The sequence below is a fragment of the Tauraco erythrolophus genome, chromosome 4 (genome assembly GCF_009769465.1).
Source record: "Tauraco erythrolophus isolate bTauEry1 chromosome 4, bTauEry1.pri, whole genome shotgun sequence".
Taxonomy (NCBI): domain Eukaryota; kingdom Metazoa; phylum Chordata; class Aves; order Musophagiformes; family Musophagidae; genus Tauraco; species Tauraco erythrolophus.
In genome coordinates, this window is record NC_141468.1 from 6,925,814 (window position 1) to 6,943,885 (window position 18,072).

The following is an 18,072-nucleotide window of genomic DNA, read 5'->3' on the forward strand; positions in this document are numbered from 1 at the left end:
TACTAAGTTTGTGCAGCATTTTCCTGTTTCTGGTGTGAGCCTCCCCTCGACCTAAAAATAATATTCATTCGCAGCATCTCTGAGAAGCAAGTTGACTGAAAATAATTTTGGTTTGCTGATATATGTTTTTTTTAAACCTTAGCAATCTCTTCCTGCTGTCCTGGAGCTGAGGCTTAACGCTTTGCAAAAGGCTGGTCTGAATGTCAGTGTTTCTGCAGTACTCCTGTCTAAATGTCAACCGTATATAGAAGCGGAAATGTTGCATTTCATGCATGCTCTGCAATATCTCTGCAGTTTAGCTGTTAAATGTCTGAGTAGCCTGTCCTCCCAAAGCATGCTCAGCATTTCTTGAGCCATACTGACAAGACTTCTCAGGGCGACTCAACGTACTGCTCCGTGGTGCAGAGGGGCTGGAAATGAACTTTCCTTATTGTTGCTGCTCTTCAGCAAAGTGGCACCAGAACCTCAGCATGTTTCTGTCGTGTTCTTTGTCTTGCCATGTTAGCACAGAACTCAGATTCATCCTTAAGGTCCACATTTTCCTCTCTCCTTCTCCAACACAGTCTTCTTATCCAGCCTGGCTGACTTGCAGCTCCCTCTTTGAACTTGGTCTTGAAGTTCCTTGAGTACCTGGAAGGTGGTTTCATTTGATGTCCAAGTATGCAGAGTCACATGGTTAGGAGGGTGCTTCAGATGGGTTGGGTTAATACTTCTCTGGGATAACTAGAGCTTAGTATTGCTCGGGATGGTATTGTAGAACAGATACCAAGGTTTTTCCAAAGAGATTGATGATTTTGACTAACACATTGAAGATGTGTTATTTTAAAAAAATTCTGAACATTTAGCCTTTGAAATAGTGTATTCAGAATGACAATTGCTTTTGAAAGTCTTATAGATAGTAGCTGTACACAAGTGTTTCTCATATTAGACAGCTTGGTGTGTCAGAAAGAAAGTCTGTATCTAATAAGTCCATTGACCTATTTATGTTGCACAACAAACCTAAAATCAAGCCTTTTGAAATGTCCTTCAGTTTAACCTTTCTTATCTAGTTCCACATTCTCCACCCTATTAAATATTTTGTAAACCTGAATAATATCTTCAATGATTCTTCTCTGCTCTATGGAAAATGAATTTAGTTTGATAAAGCTTTTCATAGTAGCTCAAAGTATTTCCATTAAAACTTGAAATATGTTGACAGAAACCATATAAATCTGCCTTTCAATGTGTGGGTATTTGGAGGCCTTGAGGGTATTTTTTTGGTCTAGTTTTCTTTTAATAGAACACTTCAGTTTGTTATGTTTCATAAGTGTAAATTATTTTGTCTGATTTCAAAGCCTGCACTGAGCCCAGGAAGGAATGTTTGTGTGTCTCCAGATAATGCATTAAATTAATATTTCTCAGTTCAGAAAACTGCCCAAATTTAGGAGCGTGCAATGATACATGTTTAAATTTTTTTTTTTCTTGATGTTGTTAAAGCCAAAACACTTCACAAAAGGGGAATGGGCATGAACATGTACTTCTAATACACCTTAAACCATGGCAGCTACATAAATGACATCCATGTTTCTACCCATATATAACTATATCTCTCCTGAAGTTCTCTTCTATATCAATCTTTGACCAAGACCTCTTGTTCTGCCCTTTGTAGACAAGTGTCATGAGAGCCCCAAAAGTTGGTTACTGCAGTTAAAATTCATCTTGCAGCTTAATTTTACATAGATAAGATTTAGCAACCTTCAGTGCATCAAACTGTTATGGAGGGATGGTGGTCAGACCTACTTTGATGCATTGGCAATAGGGAAAAACAGACCAGGAAGTGAGGAACCAACCGGGCATCTGATATTTGAGGTTGTCAAGTTTTGCTGTTGGCTTCTGATTGCAATATATTAAAAAAGAAGAGAATAATATTCAGCATCTAATAGTGACTGTTCAATCTGTATGAAATTCCTTCTTCAGGGTTCATACAACCACGTATTTCTGAACAAATTGAACTCCAATGATCTTTCTCGCATACATTCCTACTGGATAGCTTTGACCGCAGCGCAGTCTAAGGACACTCTTTCTCCTCCATGTGCTAAATACTTTCTCTTAAGCTTGAAACAGTATTCATTCAGAAAGAACAGAGACAATGCAATCCCCCAAACTATTAATTTTTTTATAATTGTAAATTTATAATTTCAATTTTGCATACCCATGGAAGTCTCTCCCTACAGCATTGTTAGAAATGATTTTTTAAAAGCCTTTGCTTAAAAAAACATGAAAGATTAAGCTTTCATTTTAGTAAAAATCCCCTCAGGCAATAAATAGGTTCTTTTGTCTCTTGGCCCTGGAAAAAAAATTAAAATGGTTTAATTTGCCCACGGTTAAAGTAACTGTTTCTTGCAATTATCAGATGGTAGTGAATAAAAATGAAAATGAAATCATAAAAGAATAAAAACCAGGTAAATGCATAATATGTCTTTCATGAGTTTCTCACGGGTCTTTTGAAGACTCATTTGATCATCTTCCTTGTCTTTTATTTTGATATGATAATTGTTTCCTTTATTTACTTTAATCACCTCTATTTAGTTAATTAATTCTTCACTTTCTTTTCGTTTCACTCGCTTAGAATACTGTCCTGGTTTAAAGGCAGGTACCTGTGGTATTTCGTAACAGAAGTATTTGGGCTGGGGTAGCTTTTACCTGACTCCCAGGTTGCCTGAGCTGGTTTGTCTCAGCTCGATTTTGGTTGGGCCCTGGAAGTTCACATTTCCCCATTAACTAGGAAGGGATTGTGGAGGCACTACCTCAGGTGCAGGTATCGGCACCATAAATTCCTCAATTCAGGCAGGACGAATCTCAGCTGAGTGTCAGGAGCCTTGTCCTCTCCTCTAAAGACTGTCCTTGACGCGTCCTGCAAATGGATCAACTAAGAAAGAGCTCGCAGGGAGGCTGCTGTTCCAGAGCCTGCAGAGATTTATGGTTAATTCAGTGGGTGGTGGGAAGGCCTGGAGCTGGTTGTGAAGGAGGGACATACAAGCTCAGGATCAGAATATCTGCCTCTAACACTGTCTGATATTTAATTTGCCTCAGTTGACCCACTACCCTAATTTTCCCAAGGATAACAATGTTTATTCTGACTGTCCTGAATGGTAAAATGTTGATATGACACTGTGAAACTTTTCCTGATATCAGGAGCTTCATAGCTTCATAAGATCTTTTTTAAACTGATGTTAAGCAGCAGCAGAAAAATGTTTTGTACTCACAGGAAGAATATGGAGGTTGGGTTTCAGACACCACCTTACTTTGTCATCTTGCCCTTTTTCATCATTGCGTGGATTTTTATTGTTTAATGCCATAACATCAGAGTCACAGAATCACATAGGTTGGTAAACACTTCCTAAGATCTCTACTCCAGGCTCCTGCTTGCAGCCGGACCAGTCAGAGCAGGCTGGTAAAACCTGTGTCCAGTCAAGGTTTGAACATCTCCAAGGATGGAGATTTCACAGCCTCTGTGAGCTCATTTTAATTTTGTTTCTTAAAATTCATGCATAAATGTTTTTTTCAGTAGCCAGTAGGAACGCCCTTCTATGTGCAAATGAAAAGACGAAACATCTAATTATATATCCAGATTTATCTGCATAAACATACACAATATAACTTCCGAGCTCTGGGGAGATAGAACTGGTAAACCAGAAGCTAATTCAGTTTCAGTCTTAGGAGCCTTGATTTTCTGTGACATTTTCATGATTATTTGATTCTCTAAACTATTATTTATTCGCACAGCTGAACCGAGCTATTCATGCTTCGGTAAAAAAGCTCTTCAGGTTTATCTGCTGTGTAAACCTACAAAGAAATCTTTCTGTAAAAAAATATTGTCAGTGTAGAAAGTAAGGCTTTTTTCTTTAATGACCTCTTAAAATCCAGCCCAGCTTTTGCCATATTGTATCAGAATTCAGCCATTAACTCTTATGTTGGGGAAAAAAGCTCTCCTAAGCACAAAAGTCTAAAAATACTCATTTTAAGACAGATGCTGACATTGAAGAATAGCAACCCCAAAAAAGGAAGTCTATGAAGTATAGAATAAACTGAAAAAGAGAGAAAAAAAAAACTTATTACAGTGCCTGTCCTGTAAGAATGAATTCATCCTTTCCCCCTGCTAAAAGCAGAGAATTATAGTTAGCATCTGTGGTTCATTATTTTCTCTACCCCCTAATATAGCCTGAAGATTGTCTTTGTTAGTTGAAGGTATTAATGTTGTGAACACAATTGTTGAAATATTAGAGATTTTATAGAATCTACAAGATACTTCAGCTGAGAAGCAGTGAAGAGTGTTCAAATAATCGTTCTTAGAAGATTCTCTTTTTGTTCACTTCAGTACAATACGTTTTTCTCCGATCGGCGGTGCAAGTCTGCCACCGTGACATTTTGTTAGAGGCCAGTACACCCACTGAGATAGCTGTGATTTGCTTCCAGGATGATCCAAAAATAACCTTACCAGTAGGTGCATAGGAAGGTCTGACAGTTTGCTAAAGAATGAATTGAGGTAGATATTTCATGATGGAAAAGATCCGTTTAAAATGCAGAATGGCACACTTCATACTGTAGTACAAATGGATTATTTTTGTACCATTTCACGTGGAATTAATGCAGGTTCCATTATTTTGAAGTCATTTAAAATAAGCTTTATTAGTTTTGCAGTACACAGGAAACTTCCCTAGTATAATGTTCATTACTTTTAGGATAAAGACACAGCTGATAAATACAACACAGATCTTAAATAAAGGTTTATCAATACAGTATAGATACAGTACACATACTCTGGATGGATGCTTAACCAAAGAGTATGATTTTCAGTTTTATATTTAAATCTAGTTACGTTATTATCACCGTTATCTTAGTGCTCTGAGCACAGAGCAGTCCAACGCCTTAACCCACATCTCAGCACCAGTTTTTTAAGTGTCTTTTTTTTTACAAGGAAGCCATGAAAGAAAATCTTGCCTTAGCATTCCCACCACCCAGTGCCTGTCACTTGACTGCATAGTTCAAGGAGATTTGTGATGGGAGAGGTGTGTTTCTGAACTGTTGTGTGTTAGCTGGGCTTACCCACATAGTGTTAGCTTTCTGAGTCTGCAGTTAGGCCCCTAAATAAGTGAATTGATTTTGACTGCTCTTAGTGCCCAGAGATTATGTTGCTTCTTGGACAGATATATTGGTACTAAGCCCATCTGATAATTAGGTCACCCTTAAGCAGGCATCCAAACAGAAGTTGGAGCCAAAAATAAGAAACTGGGCATGTGGTTTTGACCCATATTTGTATTTTTAATAATGCTTAAAAATATCTTTAATGACCAAAGAAGAAAAGAGTAGGAATTGTGGCTAAAAATCTCCCGGAGTCCTAGGAAAGTAGAAGGAGAATTGAAGGGTGAATTCCCACGGAGCCTCCCTGGAACAGCGCTGTCTCTTCCTGGTCTGCTCATTTGGAAGAACAAGCCAGCGATAACCTGAAGGATGCCGGTGGCAGCAGACAGGCCATCAGTTAACTGGAATGACCTGTTTGCATATTTGTCCCTTAAAATGTAGCAGGTCTTTGTATATTCTCCTAGCAAATTGGATTCTGAACAGATGTGTGTCAGTGCAGCCTAAAGGGTCTTGGGGAAGTTCAGTTCCTAAATGACTGGGCTTGGGTTGGGCAGAACCTGTCAGTGCAGAAGTGTGAGACTGCCCAACAACTGCAGAAAGAGACGTTTTGCAAGAGCTCTTTGCCTCTTTTTTACAATCAACATTATCAATTTATGAATTTTTGGCACAGAAATCTCCAACTGTTTCCTCAGAATTGCATAAATACCAAAGTTGTATGCTGAAGGACAGAAACGTGTGCATATTTTTCAATGAACATTGTGCTAGTTAATTCTTTGGTTGTTTTTTTATTGTTTGGGTTTTTTTTTTAGGAAACTGTACGGTACTAAACCATGGATTAGTAGGATCTAATTCAACAGGATACATGTTTGTTTCTTAAACATTAGTACATTATCGTCTTCCTAAAGTATTAAATCCATTGCCTTAGCACATTTCAGGATTTACTCTGCTTGCAGTATACAAATAACACTTTATAATACATTATATTTTGAAAGCGTCTCTTTATCCCACTCTTAATCTCTATTTCAAGCCACAAGAATCCCAGTTTGTAAAAAAGGCTATTTTTCTTTCTGTTGGAAGTACTATTTCAAGTTCATTCAGGGTTGTTTTCTGCTAAAGAAACATGATACTATCAGCTTGGTTACACAGGTGGATACCTGAGCTTATATGCTATATATCTTACAAGAAGTTCCAAGCCCAGAAAATGCTGGAGTTCATAATATTCAGGAAATAATGTAAATCTTAGAAAAACTCACGCACTTGAAGGAGCTTTCAACTATTTAAGGTTTACTACTGCCAACACTGTTCCTTCAACCCTACAGAATTGTGCACATGTCCATGGATACTCATGGTCTGTTTTCCTAAGGCTGGGTAAATTGTGGAACATAATGGCAGTTAGAGTTTATGAACGTCTTTAGCCTAATTGTTTCAGCATTGTCTGAAAAGAGCTAGTTGTTTGAATATCAGGCTGCTGATTTATTTTATGCATTGACCAAACAAAAATATCTCCAACAGCCACATGAGTTTAAAACCAAATAAAGTGAACTGTTGACTGCCTTTGCTGTTCGCGAAACAAAAATGTGAAGCATGCATGAAAAGAACCAGTGCCACATTGAACTACATATGACTTTACAAATGGTCTGCAAAGGACCTGGCTGAGTAATTTTACATGAGACAAGATAATCCTCGAGTTCCGCGTCTTACGGAGGTGAATGACTACATCTTGTGGTGTGCTGTTACAATGAGGTTGTGCTTGTACATCCCATTGAAAATCCCTTCTTCCATGGAAATTATTATTCATGTACTTTCTGGACTCGTAACTCCTTTACCTTGCAGACTCAAATTTTCAATATAGAGTTTATCTCATCTCTAATCTAAAATAACATGGATAGGACTGCGAAGTGTCTGAAGTAAGGAAATCTTTTAGGCACATGTTGCAGCAATGAAAAGACAAACACCTCCTAAAGACTATTTACCTGATCTTAAGACAGATGTATTAGAGAGGTGAAGATGAAGATGAATCAGGCTGTCCTCTCCCATGTACTCGAATTTCAGTAGCCATATGTGCATGTGATTAGCACTCTTGCAACAAAAACATTGCTTGCCTTGAACTATAGGCTTGGACTCTTCTGACAGTGGTTTTTTTTTATGGAGAGATGCTACTGCTTGTTGCTTGTTATTACTTAGTTGTGAAAGTATGTCAAAGATGTTGTTGGCACATGCAGGCACCATGTGAAGGAACCTGTACTCCAGGCAGGAGATCGTGGCCTCAAGTAGAGTCTTATTGATTCTAGATGAGAAATTCTTTGGAAAATTATTTAGAAGTGATTGTATGCTGAAGTGGCTCCACATGGAGGTCATTCCAGCATTGGGGCACAAGTCCCGGAACAATAGCTTGCTCCAAATTGTGTGAGATAGCAGTAATAAATCGGAGAGCACATCTGGAAGTTCCCTGTAGAAATGCTAATGCTCTGGTTTTGATGGGAACTCAGCAGTGCTTCGATGAACACAGGCCACAGCCCTTGGCCCCACTGAGTAAAACAGAGTCCTAAATGTTCAGTAATTATTCTTTGTTTTCTTCGTATTGTGGGGTTTCAGTTTGGTTTGATTTCAGTTTGAGTTACAGCCGGAAATATCTAATGGGCAGCCATGAATTTTAACCCAAGCCAGTCCACTGTGCCTCATTATTCTCCTCCCCAGCCTCTCTTTAGAGTATTTCCCACCTAAAACCAAAAGTGATTTATCGTTTTGGTCTGCTGGGGAGAATCCATGATATGTTGCAAGCACAGGGCTGAAATAAGATATATGACTTGTAGTTTGCACTAGAGGTGGATGGTCTTCACTGAGCAAGACATTTCAACAAAACAGAAGCATCAATGTGGAATTGGCCCAGAATACTAGCTTGGTTTTTGCTCTCTCTCTCCATCTTCATAATCTCACAGGAAAGTGAACTCTTAAACACAATAGCCTAGATTCACAAAGATAGGCCCAATCAATAAACCCTTGTTTCCTAAAATACCTTCTGTTGGATAGATAGATTTGGAGGAAACTTACAGAATGTAAGACTAGAAAACTACAAAAAAAGCCAGCTAATAGGTTTGTCTGCCATACCTGTAGTACCTTTGTATGCTCTGTTTTCTTCTCCTTCTTTGCACTGCTGTGGAAGGTCCTCAGTGTAGACACTGTAATTTCAAGACAATCAGAAATGTCCAGTTAGACTTTAATATAAATGACGTAAGTGGTGAAGATAAGTGACACTGATTTTCACTTGTCCCAAGCTCACAGAGCTTCCTTAGCTCTCAAAGAGCTATACACTACTGAAGAGTATGGATTTGTGAGTCTAAAGTTAGTCTCCAGTTCTTGAAGACCTTGGCTTCTTCTCAATTTGCAAAGAGTTTGAATGAATTGGTTCATCTCCCTGTTTTGTTTTGTTTTTTTTCTTGTATAAGTGAATGTACTCAAAGGACTTTGTAAAATATAAAGCTATTTTCAGAAAGCCAGCTGCAGCCAAAAGAATCGCCATGGGGAAAGACTTCATTTACATGTGCGTACACACAGACATGCAGAAGCAACCAGATGTTGAGTGTGTAATGCTCTCTCTTCCTCCTTTCCTCACTGGTGCTTCTCTTTTCCTGTACTCTGAGAAGATATGGGTAATCTTTCATAGGAATCGTTCACCTGTGCGTAATGAAGAAGTAGAGGGGCACTGACTTATTTGAGAAAGGCTGTGATATTCTTAAATGTCTTTCTATATTGTCATTCTTCTTTCCCCCTGACTTGTTCTCACTCTCTTGCTTTTCTGGTGCTCTTTCCCTGGAGTGCATCTGGTACTTTTATTCCATCCAAGCACAAGCAGAGCACTTAAGCTTACTAGAATCTTCCTTTTCGACATGTCAGACAGCATTTCCAAAATACCAGAAAATAAGCAAGTTTTACTTCTCTTTCCACACCAATGGCAATGTGTTTATCAGAGGACCTTATGGAGAATTAAGAATTCCCAGACTAGGAAAATCCACCTATCCTTTGCCAAAAATTGCCCCAAGAAACAGAACCGGTGGTGCTATGTGAGCAACTGGGAGACCACTGGTTTGTGCAAGGGTGAATACTTGGATTGGCTGGAGATCACCGTAAAGGGCAGACAATTTAATGCCAATCACACGTGCTAGTTAGATTAGAATACTGATGAGCCCTTTTGAAAGGCCAACTGCATCTTCTTTCGGCAAAAATATTAAAATGCCCCCCTTTCTCCCACCTCCCTCCCCAGATTCTCCACAAGAATAAATTAAAACTTGGAGGTGTGGTTATTATCACAGAATAATTAGACCCCATGGGATTAGAGACACTCAACGTTTGTTAATGCCCCTGGGTTGTGATTATCTAATAATGATGATGCCTCTGTCATCGCTTAATTATTCTTCCCCTTTAAAATGTTCCTTATGCAGTCAGAGCCCGTAGAATGTGCTCATTTCAAACAGAAACGCAACTGCAAATTCCTGAGAGCAATGTCACATGGGTGGTGTGATTGACTTACCAACTTCTCCCCCATGCCCATGTTTATAATCCTCATTTCATAAACTCCATCATTACTATACTTGAATCGCTGCTCTTTTCCATAAGACACACATTTAATTCCTGTGTTTCAAAGAAAGGTTTCAGGCCTCCATCTCTTTAAAACAACCAGTTGTTGTTTGTGCTACATAAAGAGACAATGCCTTAATCAATTGTCCTTCAACATATAAGATCAGATCTGGCCAGAATCCCACATGACACCAAATCTGTGGTCCAGATTCCCCGCTACATAAGAATCTCCTGCAGTTGTGTCCTTTCTTCTCTGTTTAAGAGAGTACCACAACCAAAATAAGATGTTGTAGATCAGACCAAAGTTGGGAGCTTTGCGTAGACTTTGTCGAACACAATTAAACTTTGGCCAATATCTTTAGTCTTTCACTCAGGCCAGCAAGTGTTCATCTTGGTTAGATACAGTTTCCAAGACATTGTTCCAAACATCATTGGTTTTTGCAACTAAAGATGAGAAAGAAAACAGGGAATGCAGCTTTAATCTGATTATCCTTAAATCCAGTGTTGTCTCTTAGCTTTATTATTGCTCTTGTACTAACAAAGGGACAAAAGAATGTTCTGTTTACCCAAGAGATTTTGGGTGGTAAACAAAGATTTTAAATTCAAGTTGCTAAAATTAGAGATTCCTACTTTGGGTTTAATATTTCTTTTCCTTTTGACCCCAACTTTTACAAATTTTTTTCTGTGTCACTGACTGGGGAGATGTTAGAAGTGTTAAAATAATTTTGATTTTATTTTCTGTTGCACATTGATAATTCTCAAGGAAACTAAGAGGAATCTAAAATCTCAAGGAGTCATCCAGGGTCAGGACCTCCTTTTGTTAAATGTAGATCTAGCCCTGGAAATTTTACACGCGAAGTAGTTGTGGCAGGCTAGAATCAGAACCACAGACAAGAGTTAAGTGGCATATTCAGTGTCAACCTCTGTTCCTGTAAACAGACCCAAGAGCAGAAGCCAGATCTCCTGTTCAGTCTTCTGCCAACATATCTTCATTCTTCAGCTTTCTTTCATTCTTCCTCAGTGTTACCTGACTTTTTCTACTTTTCTGCTACACTGTTTTACTTTTCATAGGTTCATAGAATAATCGAGGTTGGAAGGTCCCTCAGGAGGTCTGTAGTCCAACCCCCTGAAGGGTCAGGTGTGCGGTGAGATCAGGTTTCTCAGGGCTTGTTCCAGTCAAGTCTTGAAAACCTCCAGGGACACCAACTCCTGATACACCCTCATGGTACAAATATTTTTACTTATATCTGGTCTGAAACTCTCTTGTTTCCATTTACCTTTCGTCCTCCCACCATGCACTACTGCTCTGTCTAGCTGATGACTTCCTCATAAGTACTGGGAGGCTGCTTTAGGTCCACCTGAAGCCATATCTTCTCCAGCCTGAACAAGTCCAGCTTGTTACAGGGTGAGTGCTCCAGCCCCTGACCCCCTCACTGCACTCGGTCCAGCTGCTCAATGTTTTCCTTGCAATGAGGAGCCCAAATGTATGTAATATTTAGATGTGATCTAACAAGTTCTGACTAAAGAGGAAAAATCACCTGAGTCCCCTGGCTCTTCTCGTGTTCCAACAGCCCAGGATGCCGTTGGCTTTCTTTGCTGCCAGAACATGCTACTGGCTCATGGTCGCCTCCCACCAGGACTCCCCCAGGTCCTTTTCAACAGAGCTTCTCCCCAGCCCATCCATCCCCACTCTGTGTTACTGAAAGGGATTATTCCTTCCCAGATGCGGGACTTTGCATCTGTCCTTGTTAAATTTCATAAGGTTCCTGTTGGAAAACTGCCCACCTGCATCCCTCTGAATGGCAGCCATTTAGTCAGGAGCAAATCAAATCAGATCTGTTTTATCTGGCCCTTCGAGTCAGTGAGCTCAAGAAAGCAGCAGAAAATCAGAAATACACCCAAATTCAGTACAAGAAATAGGATTGTGGACTCAGAGAACCACCAATGCAGATTTGACAGGAGTCTCTCCCAAAAGAGAACATGTTTTCTCTGCAACTTCTCATGCTTAAAGTCGTAGAGATACCAAACCTTGACTTTGTGGGGAATATTGATCCCTGGTGCACTACTATATCGTCTTAAGCGGAGCAAAATAAGTACTTGGAACACCGAGTTATTTAAACTCTCCATTAAGTAAAACAACAAGAACAAAGTTGTGGTTCGCAGCCGAGCGGTGTGGTTTGCTTCATAACACGTGCACATCCTCTCCAACTGACTAAGCAGGATGTGACCAGAACACAGATAAGCAGGTGGCTGATACCAAAGTAAAGGTTGAGCTTCCTGTTGTGCCGTGCGTTAGGTAGCGACAGGCAGTTGTGGAGTGTGACGGAGAGCTGCCTGAAGGAAAGCTGTCAGCAGGGCTGACACAGTTACCGTTGTGAATGTCTATGTGGAAAGCCCCAACGTAGTTAAGCCGGTCTTGGAGCTGCTCTGAAGCCCGGCAGCACCAGAAAACTAGTTCTACTCCAGAAACGTTAGCTGCTTACTTCACATGGATGGGGTGAGTGAAGGTCTACAGCAAACCTCCATGCAGGCAAAGAGCTGAAGCTGCCCTTGCTTCTCATTGCCCATTCTCTCCTTTAGTCTTGCTCTAAAACCAAAATAATGTCTCCACAGAGAAACTTCATGTAAAATCTTTGAAATGCCTCTTTTGATATTCTTAATACCTTAGGCTGGGACCTGCAGTGTGACTTTGTTGTATCATTTCCAGACAGTATGCTGGTGTTGGAAGAGGAGGAAGGGAACAAGACAAGGCAAAGAGGAATGGAAAGGGTGCACAGCCTTCGAATCACCACCAACAAATTAGTGCCAAGTTAGCATATATATCCAAGAGACTCCTTCTTTCTGTGGTATATGACTTTGGTGAGAAGTCATTGGACTTCTTTATTACTTAGACATTTACCAAAAAAAATTAAGGAAAGAATGGGGTTGACTACACACTCCAAACCATCTCTCTGGTAAATCATAGTGGTATTTGTGTGGTTTGAATAGGTCATTTTATTCAGACCAACAGTGAGAGGGAGTGTTTATCCAGCACTTTGTTTCATCACCAAGTGCTCAGTCAGCCTCCCTGGGCCCTCCATTTGACCTCCTCTGTTGAGGAAGAAGATTCATTTTATAAATTGGCCCTGAGACATGAAAGGGGTGGGATTTGCCCAAGGCTGTACTATGGACAAACATAGGTCTGTTGTTTTCTTACTTCAGTATACCTGGTAGCCCTATCAAAGGCACTCCTTGATCTTAGGTGTGGGAAGTAAATACACATGACAAAAATGTGCCTGTGCTTCTAAGATGTGACTTTCTAAGAGACAAGCAAGCAACTAGGAAGAAGCAGGATTGTCTTGCAGCAAAAAAACGCAGCAAGTGCTTTATCCAAGGCAGCACAAGAAGTTTGAGGCAGAACTGGGAAAGGCATCAATAGCATCTGTAGTTAAGCTCATCCTGCATGCTCTTGTGCAAGGCCATCCTACTTTGTATGACTTACACTGTAATGCTGCATAAGTCCATGCTGCTCAGCTCCTGTCGCTGATGAAGCGTGCTCTGCAGAAAAGTGCACATCCTCTGCAGATCAGCTCAGAATTGCCCAGCACCAGGCAATTTTCTGAGCCCAAGATTGGATTCAGGTGATTACATTCAACCTCCTGAGTTTGCATGGTTTGGCACTGGTTCTGCGTGCAGGATAAAAGCAGGTCCCTCGCTTTCAGATCACTGGCTTGTAACGCAACGCATGGCCGACAGGAAGGACAGGATCCATCCCACAACACGTTTCCTCTCTGAGTGGTCTATCTCTACTCTGAGTTCACCATCTCAATCAGGGGAAACGGGCATTTCCAGAGGGCAATTCATCCCATCCTGAGATAGAAATCTAAAGGTAGGGTGTTCGAGTTGGAGGTCTCAACCTCAGAGAGTATTCCAAAAGAATAGTTTTGACTAGACTAGCTTAATCTAACGATGAGGCTGCCAAAGATGGGGAAATTAATCCCATCCACAGTGTGCACGGCAAAGCCAAAGAAATATTTACACATCATTGCCTTTCCTAGATACTGTTATCCTGAATCTAGTTTTCCAGATGATGTAAATCCAGATGATGTAAATCATCGTGACTCTATGGGCATAAGCTAGCCAAAAGAATGGCCAAAAGTTTCTATGCTAATACCAGTTGTTTTGCAAGGTTGGCGTAGTTTTTAGGAATTGTGTTGAAACATTATTTAAATTAAAAGGGAAATGGCTCATTGCTAGTTTAGATTTCTCTTTAAAAAAATCTCTGGCCTAAAAGGTGCTATAACCTTTTACAGGCAGAAATAAATGTGTTGAGGAGAACAGTTTAAAATGCCAACTCCTTCCAGCCTTAAAAGTCTCTATGCATACAACATTGCTTGTTAAACACAAAAGCCTATACTGTGTAGAGCATCCACTCCAAATGAAAATGTGTTCTCTGCATCAAAGTGAGCTCTGTTAAAGAATATATTAACCAAAGGGCAAGTCTCTTTATTCATAATGAAGCTGACTGATAGCAAAAATTTCATCAATTAAATGGAGGAAGCACAGTAAGATCAAATGGCTGGGGTTGGGAGTGATTTGGGGATGTGCTGGGGAAAGCTTCAACCATGCTCTTCTCCATTTCACAGTTTCTTAATAGAATTATTGGTATTATTTGAAGGTTTCTGAATGTTTAGTGAAGTGGAGTTGAGTTTGGAAGAAAAAGGAGGAAGGCTGTGAGACTGACGCAGAAATGTGGGAATAGAGGGGTCAATTAAGAAGAAACAGTAAGGTCTCTAATAGAAAAAATAACATTTTTAACCTTCTCACCTTTCATGGTTGGAGATGCTGAAGTGGTCTGTAAAGTCTCTGTAGGTGGCCTGGATGGAGAAGGCAACAGGTGACCAGCATGCTGTGTGCCTGCAGGAAAGAACAGATTTTTCTACAGGTTACAGGAGAACTCTTTACTCTTACAAGTCTAAACTGACCTCTTTATCCAATGCTGTGATGTTATTTTCATGTATTAATAGATTTTTAAGGTCAGTGGGGAATATGATGAACATCTTGTCTGAACTTTTGCAACGATAGCCAAAGGATTCAACCCCATAACTCCTGCCAATAGTCTCTGATTGAGCAACAGCCTCGTTGAGAAAGCTGTTGGCTTGTTCCAATGACTGATGTTAGAGAGGAAGAAGTTCCTTTGAGTAGACAAAATCTTATCTATCATGTTCTGATGTTTATCCAGGGCTTAACACTGTGAGGGAATGATCGGTGCAGTTGGTAAAAAGCAGCTCTATTCTTCAGCCAGCATTCATCAGGCTGGAGCTCCAGTCTGCTGAATCTCTCCCCTTAGCTTCAGTATTAGCTAACTCACTTGATACTGCCCCAAAAACTTATTGAGTCCCTGGTATATATAGGTTTTAAGGAGCAAGGATAAAATTCCCAGTACAAAGAGAAAAATAATACACCAAATGTTGTGGATGAAGGGTGTGCTGTACAGAGTGACACCAGAAGCCCAAGTCATTTGCACTTTTTTGTGTGTGTTTTGATTTTCCTCACTGGTGCAGCAAATGCTGGTGCACCGATAGCACAAAGAGGGCAATTCCTGGTGGCACTACAGCTCCGTACATCACGCTGCCTAAGTACCTGGAGACAGATGCCTGCTGTTTATTAAGCAGCACTACGGAGTGATTCAATTCAGCACAGCAATGTTCTGGTGTGGAGGATGGAGGGAGTTGTGAAATATTTTCTTTTAATTTATCTGGTGGCAGAGGAACCTGGTAAAAACTAATTTATAAATTTGGTAGATATCCAATCTATTTTTGTCATCTGGACAACTAAAAGCCATGAATATAGAATAACACACTATTCTGACAGTGAATTATACTTCCTTTGCCATTATTCTGAGCAGTTGTGGAGCCCAAGTGCTTTGCTGACACGAGAGTTATACAGGTTCCTCCAAAGTAGTGCAGTCATCTACCATTACCACAAGGCATGTGGTTTTTCTTTTTTCCCTTTGGTTCAATATATGTTACAATTTTTTAGTTGAAAGAAACTAGAAAATGGCAAAAGATAGGAAAAGTATAGTCCTTGTCCTTAGATGGATTTCAGTGTATTCTGGGAGCACATGAGGTAAAAACTTTCAACTGACCTAAACCTCCCCACGTGTCTTGTAGGACCTTCTAACTTTTGTTTCAAATCCCTTTAAGTTGTTTTGGGGACAAAGAATACCATTGTTTCATCTATTGATTTTATCCAGCATTTTGTGAGAATTTTTTGCCTCTCTCAGTATCTTGGGCCATTTATGGCACCTTTATGGTAGTATTTTCTCTCATCACTGTCTTCGTCTTCATTTCATATGTGCAGGTCTCAGTCAAACAGAAGGAGATAACTAGTGTGGAGTCTTTCAGTAAACCTCACCCAGCAAGGTGCTGGATCTGTCCTTTGCAAGTGCTCTAACAAAAGGAGCTCCCTTCATTTCTGTTCAACCCCGTGTTCAATAAGATGATGGAAACCACACAATTTCTTCGGTTACTTTCTCCTCAAGGAAATAGTGAGCCAAAGAGGAAAAAGAATTGTCCCAGTGAATCTGCGAGACAGGTCACTGCTAAGCAGAAGAAGTAGCCACAAGAACAAAACGCTGATTTCTGAAGTGCTTCGGTGCTCCACCTAGTATTTTACATCACCAGTATGCCAAGTCATTATTTAAGGAAAGTAGATGATCTGCATTGCAGCTTCAAATAGGAGAATCACTGAGGCACCTGCTCTGTGTTTGTCCGTGGAACAGAGAAACTTGATATGAATAAAAGAAGAGAGTCGTTGGCCTCATATTGACCATCCCTGGAGCATGTGTTTGAGCAGTGAGACTGTGATAAGAGCCACCACAACACACTTTGTGGGCTTCACAAGAGGGAAGGATTTAATCAGGTTTTCTGTGTTCTCCAACAGATGTGTTGATAATCCGTAAGCGTATGGCTCTCATTCGCAGGAGTTATTTGCCCCCAAGAGCTTTAATGTAATTTTCAGGCAGTTTCCTAGCCCTCATTTCTCTCATTTCTTAAATATATGTGTTTCCTCAAGAGAAAAGGGTAATAATCCTCTGAAACAAAAATTGATGGAATTCAGCCCAGTCAAAACCAATCAGATCCTTCAGATTTGAGCTTTGTATAGTTCATTTAAATGATCTGCTAATGAACACGAGCAGAAACACGGAGCAGTGTTGGTCATAGGGAATTCACTGACATTCATTCACTTTGATTTTTTTCTTCTCTTCTCTGTTGGTGCCCACATTATCTGACAAAAGTGGTTTTTTACTTGGGTTTTTTGATTACTCTTTTTTTAATCAAAGACATTATTGGCTTCTTATTGCTTTGTGGAGAGAGATTGAATAATCAAAGCTGCTTCTATCTGCAATGTGTAAAATTATTCAAGTTAGCATTGCTGATGCTAGGGAAGTAGGGACAAGCAATGCTTCGTGGAGTCTGGAAATCTCTCCTCACCCATACCAGGTGATTCTTTTGTACTTTGAGGCCTCATGAGTGCGAAGGCTTGTCTTTGGTGGGTCTTAAGGTTGTAAACATGGGTTATTTGTAGATCAGAGCTTCAAGATTTACCTACAGAGTGAAAATGTTGCCTCCTACTTTCCTTATTGGATCCTGCCAATTGTAGAGACTTCACTTTCTTGAGGGTTCACTGAGTAATCTGATGTGCTTGACAGCTCAAAAGAGCACCAAGATAAATGTGGTCTTAACCATTTCATGACTAGTAATGAATAGGAGCAAAAAAGCATGGTGTAGACATGATGTGGCTCTGGTAAATCATCAACAAAACTCTGACTTTAAATGTTCACTCTTCAGAAGATAATGCAACTTTTTAAAGGAAGAAAGTCTTTATGATTGATGCACTAAAGTAGGGCTCAGGAGACAAGCTAAAAACCTAATTGCTTCCGCAGCTTTTATGAGTGTGATTCATCTGAGTATTGGGTTTGCGTGGCAAGGTTTTGGTAGCAGGGGGGCTACAGGGGTGGTTCTCTGTGAAGTTGCTAGAAGCTTCCCCTATGTCCAACAGAGCCAATGCCAACTGGCACAAGGACAGATCCACCACTGACCAAGGCCAAGCCAATCAGTGATGGTGGTAGCGCCTCTGGGATAACATATTTGAGAAAGGGGAAAAAAACCCTGCGTAATGGCAACTGCAGCCGAAGAGACGAGTGAGAATATGTGAGTGAAACAACTCTGCAGACATCAAGCTTAGTGAAGAGGAAGGGGGAGGAGGTGCTCCAGGTGCCAAAGCAGAGATTCCCTGGCAGCCCATGGTGAAGATCGTAGTGAGGCAAGCTGCCTTCCTGCACCACATGGAGGTTCACAGTGGAGCAGAAATCCACCTGCAGCCTGTGGAGGA

General features: G+C 40.3%; 1 protein-coding gene across 8 annotated transcripts in view; it reads left to right on the top strand.

The window, feature by feature from the left end:
- Positions 1 to 18,072, top strand: part of CELF2 (CUGBP Elav-like family member 2) — a 273,325-nt gene that overhangs the window by 238,434 nt on the left and 16,819 nt on the right. The window lies entirely within an intron of this gene.